Below are 10,086 nucleotides of genomic sequence, written 5' to 3'. Positions count from 1 at the left end.
AGTGGAGGGACTCGTCCAACCTAGAGCAGGGCCAGACTTACCAACAGTTAGTCTTTAGAGACACCTCTCCAGTAGATTGGGGTCCGATCTACAGGTCAACGGCCAATTGACCAGCCACTCCTCTACGCCTTCCCTGCTTTCTTCCTCCTCCAGTCGATCATCTGCCTGGTCCAGACTGAGATGCTGAGGCTGATCCTGGAGGCCCCTCTTTGGCCCCACATGGCCATTTGCGTTGGTCATTCAATTCACAGACTGGGCCCTTGATTTTCCCATGGGAGCTGAACCTGGTCCTTGGCACCCTTCAGCATCCTCTTTTTGAACCACAGGAGGACACAGTGAACTCCATGCTTTGTTAATCCACATGGATTGCTGCAGGTGGTTGCAAGACAGGAAAGGGGTGGTACTCTGGCCCAACCCAGGGTTCCTGCTGTTCGTCCTGTCCAAATTCCAACTGTCCCAGTCGATTGAGCTACAAACAGCTCCCACTGAGGGCTTGGACCAGGAGGCGGCTTGGCACCAGGCTGCCCTATGGCATACCCAACCGAACAGACCAGCTGTTTGTGAGCTTCCACTCTGGGATCCTGGGCAGAACCCTGTCTAAGTCCTGGGTCATGGAGGTCATTTGGCAGGTGTATGTCTCTTTGGGGGTTCCCCACACATCTGAAATGTGGGCCCACTCAACCTGGGGGTGGCCACCTCATGGGGCTTAAGAAGGGGGCCTCCCTCTTGGACATTTGCGTGGCAGCAACATGGTCGTTTGGATTGACCTTCACTGGGTTTTGCTGCCTGAATGTGGCAGCCAGCCCCTCTTTCGGGGAGCGGGTGCTTGTGCTCAGCAGTAACTTTTATCTCCAAGGTCAGCCTACCGTCTTGCAGTTTGACCATAGCAGCTTGCTTTGTTGTGGCAGGGCCTTGACCCGGCCAGCATGTATGTATGTATGTATGTATATTTTTAAATAGTTCATTTGACAACACTGTTGTGATTGGGTGTGGGCTGCACCATCTCCTCGCGGGGAATATGGAATATGTAACGGAGTGGAGAGAGCCACTCAGGTTCTCACTCAGAGTACAATCAGCTTTATTTCAAATTTAAGGGAAAAACTGTTCGTCATGATTCTTTTCTCTTTGTGATCACAGGAGATGCCCTCAGTTTCAGACCTCCGCACCACCCAGTGACAACAGACAAATCATTTTATATGTTCACTATTTGTAGTAACTCCAAAATGAACTAATGTAAAAAGTACAAAGGCTAAAGTTCCACATGATGTACTGTCAGTGAAAGCTAGAGCTGTTTTACTGATAAAGTTAAAGACAAAAAGTCAAAGGGATTAATCATTCATGCAACTAGTGTCACTATATAAGCGCAATAACAATAACTCAGTTTGGTGTTTCAGACAGCTGCTGATCTCAGACCTGCACAGCTTCTGCTTTTAACACTGAATGTAGTCAGCTACATGAAGAGGAAATAATTTTCTTTGACAGTATTAAATAAAACCTGATTTAAAATCAAAGGTCTTCACATGTATGTTGAACTAAAAACTTTTATCTGGAATTCGTTCACACTGTGTTTTGCCAATAGTGTATTATTTGCCATAAAGTCATTCAGAGCTTTATGTAACTGAGTAACCAGAGAGGATGCATTATATGAGGATAATGTGAGTGCTTCGAGCATTACAGAAAGCAAAAGTGACTATCACACTGTTGATGAAGTGCTGGGTTTGTCCATCTTTGGGATCCCTTTGAGGGAGCTGCTGATGAAAACTGTGTCTTGCTTGAGCACTGCAATGAGCTTCAGTCTTCCTGATGTTTCTGAAATTACACCTCTCTCAGTGGGTCAACAGAACATCTGGCACAGGACAGCTGTGATGAAAAGAAGGGTTCTAGTTTTTCTAAACCTCTTGACCTAGGAAAGCTTGTAACGTAATGGCTCTAAAACTGTTTAAATCTTCAGTTTCATTTCATCCTCAGTCTTAAGTTAAAATCGCAAAGGACAACATTGCATTTCTAGACATTTCTGATATTAACAGTAATTCTAGGCTTCCTTGGAGTGTGCAAACTAAGGCGTGCAAATCATTCAAACATAGATTACGAGAGTAACAGGTGTGTAGCATTGCTATCTAGCTAGCAACAAGCCTCTAACACAGTGCCTATGCTAATGGCTAATCTAACAAAAGAATTAACAACAGAAGCTACAGAGCGATGTTAGATGTTGTAGAACTATAAGATGTTAAGATGTGTGTCTTTTTGATAATATAGAAATGGTTATACTTACCTTTTAACTTAACCAGTTGTCAGTCGCAGTAAACCCATGGGCAGATACCGTCAAAACTGGAGCAGCTGAGCTACAGAAAAAGTGCAGAGGGGCGTGTTCATGGTCATGTCCAGCACTTACAGTCATTAGTGCACAGACTTTGGCTCCAAAAGGGCAACATGGCAACTCCCACAAATGGAAAATTTTGGATTGATTTTAAACAACAGGAGGAATTCCAGCCAGGTTGGCCATTTTTTCTACAGTCATTCCCTTGTGCAGGTCTAATATCTTGTCCCTGACAGCTGTTTGGTCTTGCCCATGGTGGTGGAGAGGTTGGAATGGAAGAAATTGATCTTTTGAATCTTTTGAACAGATGTGCTGTATACATATAAAGCTAATCTATGGGAGCCAGAATTCTGGCTCAATTGTAAGGGAGCAAAATCTGGCAATCAAATAATTGTTTTTCTTAAAATCTGAGTAATATATAAATTTTGATTTTTTTCCAGTATAAAGTATGGAACAATAATGAGAAAATAGGCATGTTTTGTCAGATTTTGACTGTTTATTGATAAGGTATGCCTCGCTGTACACATTCCCTCCCCTAAAAAAATATACATACAAAGAAACCATATTCCGAGTGCTGCTTCAAGAGAAACATAAATTATTCTGGATTGTGTTTATTTGCTGCATACCACATATAATTTTATATTCCATGTACCTTAGCCACTTTTTTATATGGCTATATCTCTTTTTCAGGCACTTGTATACGGTGGATCGCATCATCCTGGCAAACCACATGGGAGTTGAACCCTAGTTTCCCAGATGAAAGGCTTTCCAGTGTTTTGGATGACATTTTTTCTGACCTTTAATGGTTATTATCCATAAAACCAAACAAACAACTACAATGTCTGGGGAGGCATCGACAAAGTGAACAACATCATTAACATACAGAGCCGAGCAGTCTCATTACATTGGTAATGTGTGGAGGGTCTTTCTCTGTGTGTCTGTGTGTGTGTGGCAAGACAGGGCAAAAAACAAATCAAAGGAAATAACATTTAGACAGTCGTGCTATTGGCTTTGTAGCTTTGTGTGAGATCATTATCCAGATGGGCTTACAAGGTGATCTGGAAGTTGTATAATGAATGTGTACTTCCTAACAATGAATGAAGGTACATACACCGAATTTATGCACAGTGCTTTCAGCTCAGTAATAATGGACTCAGTTACACTGATGAAGATTTGCATGCACTGTTTTGTGCTTGCAAAACTGGCATAAAAATCCATTCAGTTACTCACCCATTGATACACATGTGCTGATATTCTCCTCAAGGCAAAACAGTATTCCTGAACTCCCATCTCTCTATCATATCTGGGAATTCCACTAGATAGCCTTCTGCATGATTTCATGCTTTTCAATGATGCTCTTTGACCGGCTAAAGAAATTGCCTCAGGCACCCGGAGCAGTAATATTACAACCATAACGAATATTGAAAAAATGCAGTGTTGGGGTTTTAACAAGTGCTTATACACGGTGTATTAGGATGATGAATTCCCTGCTTGGGCACCCTCCAGACACAGCACAAAAAGATGAAAACTATATCACACACATATACACACACAGAGGAAGAGAGAGAGAGAGAGAGAAAGAGGTACACATAGACATAAAAATGAGGGAAATGGCAGAGTTTCTGCATAGCCTCTAAGTATGATTAAAGACTATTACGATAGGTGGACAAAATATTGGGTGCCCCTTTTTAACCCCCTGCAATCCATTATAAGACCATGAACTGCCTCAACAAATTATAACAGAGCTGTCAACAAACCGCAGACACAGACTCAACAAAAAAGTGCACATTAGAAGCTTCTCAGGGGTGCATTAACATTGTAAAGGTCTTCATAAGATTGTAACTACCCCCTGCAGGTGCAACTGGCATTTGTCAAAAACAAGCCAACAACCAAGAACAAGGGCATGCAGATAAAAGTCAGAGCTCTTTGGATGTTAGAAAGATTATCCTCAGACAACACACTCACTGAGGATGTTCAGTGCTCTCTGATTTATGGGCTGGTTTTATTTTTTTACACAGAAGGATTTTTTTTCTTTTTGCTTTGGTTTCTATGGCACCCCAGTGTTCAAGCCAGTGGAACTTGCAGTCACCACTTTGAAGTTGTAACACTCACACTGTGATGTCTCAGAGTAGCGAATATATCACTATAATCCAAATTCTTCCTTTGATGGGTTTTGAAACAATGTTTAACTGAACTCTATAGGCCTGGCATATAACATTCACGAACAAACCGTGAGCCACATTCATATCACAGTTTTTGCTCTCAAGAACAAATCACACATATTCAAACTCATAAATCACCGCAACCGGCTTGACAATGTTTCCTCATAGCAACCTTGAATGCCAAATCGCTTTTCTTCTCTACTCTTTTTGCTGTTCATTTTCTTGTCTGCATTTGCTGTTCAGCCGGCTTCAATACTGATATATAACCAAACTATCTATTAAAAAAATCAGTGTCAAGCTGTGGATATAATTTCCAAAAAAACACTTGTATATATTGTTGACAGGGAACTACTAAACATGTCACTTGAGCATAAACTGAAATCAAAAGATGGGTGTGGCTTTAAGGCCTAAAACATGAAGACAATGTAAAAGTTCCTTAATTCTGCATTATTTGTAACGGCCAGCAGGGGTGACCTCAGTGTATGACCTGAGCATATGGTTCTAATTTTAGTTGCTAGTTTCAGTTCTCATAGATATGATGTTCATTTAGTAAATTATGGTCTCTATTAGCATCAAAAATGAGAATAAAGTGTGGTGTGCTTTAAGGTGGGCCTATCTTGTGATTGACGATTTGAGGTTGCCGTGTCTTGGTTTCTCAGTTAGATCTAGTTAAAGTTAACATGATCAAAGCCTGACACAAACTGTGAGCTCTTTTTTTCATAGCTCACCTGTTTTGCCTTTGGTGAGACAAGTTAGTAATAGGACCACTTTGATTTAGCCAGTAGCTTCCTGCTTAGCCTTACCTGGATCTCTTTTGCGCTGCAATTTTGGTGAGTGAAATTCCTCTAGTTTATTAGCCTGTTACTTAGGACTAATTAGCAGGTATGTGTCGCTGTGCACTGCATCTGAATATTTTGTGAAAAGCAACTGAATATTCAAGCTAACTAGTAGTAGCTGATAACTTAGCTAATGCTATCAGCTAATGCAGGTTCATGTTTGGCTCATGCTGTTGTCCAAATATGTTCTTTTCGGCCAGCAATGAGGCTTCAAAATGCAGAGTTTAGAAACCACTGTGGACACATCCATCTTTCACACAGAGTGCAGCAAGCACCTCTCTCTTCATCTGGTTGGAAAAAAATCAAGATGTTTTGGCTACAAGGTTCAGCTCAAAGTTTCATGATTTTATAGCTTTTCCAAGTACTGTAACTTACAAATCAAGTTGTATTCAGTAGGAGTAGGGAAGTCTGACAAAACTACACTCAAACCAGCATTTGGGAGCACTGTGAAATCATTTACTGAGGGCACAGCTAGCATACATAGACTTATGTACAAATGGGCTTTACTTTTACAATAAGAGTTGCCAACAGTTGGCTTTTAGAAAGAATGCAGATTTAAGGCACATCCATATTGACTTCATTTTCAGACCCATAAACCACATCCATCTTTTGTATGCAGTGTAAGCAGTTATTGTCTCTGCATTTGTCACTTCAAGCAAAATGATTTACAAATAGGTAATCTTCACATCCTTTAATGGTCTACTAAATATTGATTATAGCGGCTTTAATCACCATACAAGAAGTAATGAGGGTGTTAAAGGGAACTGTGTAAATCATGTAATCAATACTTGCTGTGATATGTATTCAATACAGCATGAATTTCTTTGTGAAATACTTCTTCTTAGCTATGACTATATTGATGCACTTGCTGAGTCCTAGAATTAAAAGCTTTGTGAATAAATATTAACCACTCTGTTTATTAACCAACCAGTCCTCCAGCACAGCATAAGATAATACATAACACGACGCTCAAGTCATTCTGAATTCAGGCCCTACGCTTCTCAGACCCATAACTTTTCCTACTACTTTTGATCACATCTTTGTTTTGCTCCCTGAATGCAGAATTTGGTAAAAGTTATTGAAAAATACATAGGAAAATCTACAAAATGTGATTGAAATAATAATAAAAATGTTGGGCAAAACTTCAGTGTTTAATGGCTGTATTCTTCACAGCTACATTTAAGAGCATTTAAATGAATGTTTTAACACACCGAGTTGAACGCCAACTCTAGAAATCTGAATCCTAGTGACATTGTTTTTTGAGGACACGTAGAATGTGAGGCATTGCTGCAAGCCTATACAGCGTAATTAAGACATTCAGGAATCTGGCAACTCAGTAGGGTGGAAAGCACATTGCTGAGATGCTGCTCTGTCCTCTAACTACTGATCTGGCAACTGGCAGCATCGTCCTGTAATTAGCTCTGACATGAATACAAGAAGCACACACGGATGCAGTGTGTGATGAGCAAACAAAGGATGGTACTGTATGACAAAAATACTAACATCAAGAGCTCTCGCTGTACTTCCCTTCTCCTTTATTCTCTCCTGTCTTGTTTTACTCATCACATTGGAGCATTTATATGACTTTATTTTTTTAAATATGTTTCTCTGTTTGTTTGCAACAGCTTCCAGTGTGTTCAGCCTAACCCTCTCTGCCATTGTCTGTCAACATCCCCCTTGTGCATGTCTGCTGCGTCATTCTGGCCTGACCCACATAACCTGTGGTCATCAATTTTGTATACTGTTGAAGTATTATGATGCACGAATTCTTGTGGCAGCAAGGTCCCCCTGGGGATGTGAACAGTGCTATGTCAGGCACACACTTGGACACAAACACACAAAGAAAGCATAAATCTGAGCTGCAGCAGTCATTCACTGACATAAGCCCCCTCTAGCAAAAACACACATGAACAGCACTGCAGCCTATTCAGAGGCAGAGAAACATGGTGAAAGACTGCACAGTCTGAGAGGGGTTGATAATATCGCAGTGTTGACACTGGGTGTACGGAATAAAGAAATAAATGGAACGGATAATTAAAACACGAAGAGAGAAATACACAAACTTTGTATTTAATAGAAGGTTGGAATTGAATGGGAACGCAAATCGGCTAACACAGACACGCCGAAACCTTCTACAATGTTTGACAGATGTAGCTGTGAAGCGTGTACAGCGGTTTATCAGACTGGAAGTACTAAGAAACAATATTTTACAGTAAGCATGTCGCACAGTGAATGTTTCTGGATCTTTTGAAAAAAGGTATGCTCAGCGTAGACGGTGGGTGAAATTCACAATGTCGGTCAATTTTGGGTTCTGTGCTGTTGTCGTAAATGCCACATTAGTGAAATCACAGTGTTTAGTCAGTGAATCAATGGAAAGGCCTGAGGGTTGGCCTGTAGGCTTTTCCACCCCAGGGCAGAGTTGCCTTTGTTTACCATAGCAAACTGTGCTGGATTAGCGACACTCACAGCAGCCTACACACGCAGCATGTACTAAATGTCTCCATTATCTCCCAGCTTACTGGTGCAAAAGGGGCAGGTGGTGGCAAGTCTGACAGCTTGTTATGCAAGCCCACCCAAACCCCTTTAATTACTCACTCCTTGAGCTAGACATGTATAGTACACAGTGTAGATACTGGACAAAAGTGGCAGATTTACCACTTGAAATGTGTAATTTCTAAAACAATGGCTCACTAATTTCACACAGACATAGACAACAAAAAAGGGATTTTTCATTTTCATCCTGCAAATGTCAGTTTTGTCTGTCACTGAAACATTTTGCCAAAGCCTACTAGTTAATTGCTGCAATGAATTAATGAATGAATAACATGACACGTGGCAGAGTGGTTATTTTTGAAAAGAAAATTCTGTGAAAAAGGTCTGAAATAGCACGTCCTAATGGCTCTGCACATGTCTCAGGGAAAAGTTAATATCAATGCAAGATGATCATCAGTGAAGACATGCAGCACTGGTTTTGTATTGCAAGGTTGAGTTAGCTAATGGAGTAGTACATGCTTTATGATTTAATTTCGGTGATGATAAATGTTTTCACTTGGCTTGTTTTGACATTTCCCTGACTGGATATCTAGCTCACACAACAACAAAAAACATGACGAAAAACGTAGTTAATAAGCACAGATGTCCTGATAATTACGGGATGTGTAATTTATTGTTCATATTTCCATATATATAATAAAGGATTTCAAAGATGTTGAGTATTTGATGTATTGATCGGAAGGTTGGTGGTTTGATCCAGTCTTTCACGTCCAGTTATACTTGAGTAACCGGCGCGTGAATGTGTGTGCATGTTAGATAGAAAGCATTTACAAAGGAAGAACATAGAAAAAGTGCTTGTATGAATGGGGTTGAATGAGGCAAGTTATGTAAATTGCATTGATTGTTCTGAGTGGAAAAACACTGAACCAGTCCATTTACCATATGAGTATTTGAATATTGCGTCACTGCAGTGTGCAATATATGCTAGTGTAAGTGAAGTGGAAATGTTTTTTATCTGTATTGCAACTGTATTGTTTTTACAATGAGGCATGTTTTCCATTTGCATTGTGACATGTCTGATCGGTTTTGCAGCATTTAGCTGAATGTGAGCAGCAAATACACTTCCAAATTAATCCTGCTACTTCTATCAGCAGTTCAGAAGAAACAGCTTTCAACTGCTCCCATGCTATAAGGGAGCACTGCAGCGGGTAGGTCCGCATGTTGGATTTGTCTTCATGCCGAATGCCTGTCTTGACCTAACCCATAAGGGGAGTTGTGTTTCCAGCAACCGTTTGCTTTCCAAGCAAATGTGTAAAGCATTACACTATGGAGCCACTAGTTTCTGTCAGCAGTTTCATCATCAGTAAACACAAGTGACCTGGTTCGGCCAGGCATATGTGCCTATCCATGGAGGCTTCTCTTGATTGTAGAGTTTGGCGATAACAGGCCCAACTCCCCAAAGTGTTCTTGACTTGGTTAGATGTTATGGAGTTGTTTTTCTTAATATGCACATCGGTTTTCTTCTGTAGTCTTTCAGGCATGTTAGTGTTCCTGAGCTGGCCATTGCATTCATTCATTTTAAGAATGAACCAAAATTGTTTGTTTGTCAACTCTTTTTTTTTTTTTGCAACCTCTGTTGTAGGTTTATTCAGATTTTTCACTAATGATAGCTTCCTTCACTTGCTTTGTGATCTCTTTGGCAATTACACTGAAAAGCTGTAAACAGTTTGAAATTACAGTCATTTTCCAACAATATGATTAAAAAGAACTGTTCCAACAGTTTTTGGTAAACTCGCATAAATTGAAGAGGAAAGCACTTCAATTGCATGTTGACTGTTTCATTTAAAATGAACTGAAGTGGTATACAGAGGCAAAACTGTAAAAATTGTGTCTTTTGTGCAACAAACTAGGTAGGTAATGACAATCTGAGTATATACAAAATGCAGTTTTTTAAATGATGATTTCATTTAAGGTAGAAAAAAGCTATTCAAACCTACCTGGCCCTATGTGAAAAGGTAATTGGCCCCTAAACCAAACAACTAGTAACAAGGTTTATCAAATTGGTACCAAGAAGTGCAGTCAAGCATTTTCAATAACTACTAATGAGTCTTTCATATTGCTGTGGATACAATTTTGGCTAAAATATTTACCTGTATTGTAGCAGATAAATATTCAGGTGTGTCTATCGAAAAACCAGTCCATGCATTTGTTACTTCTAATCTGGAAATGGACTAAAATCAAAGAGTACTAACAGAGACTAGAAAGAGAGAGCATATAT

This window comes from Oreochromis aureus, linkage group 7 (assembly GCF_013358895.1).
Source record: "Oreochromis aureus strain Israel breed Guangdong linkage group 7, ZZ_aureus, whole genome shotgun sequence".
Classification (NCBI taxonomy): Eukaryota; Metazoa; Chordata; class Actinopteri; order Cichliformes; family Cichlidae; genus Oreochromis; species Oreochromis aureus.
This window is presented reverse-complemented; position numbering follows the sequence as displayed.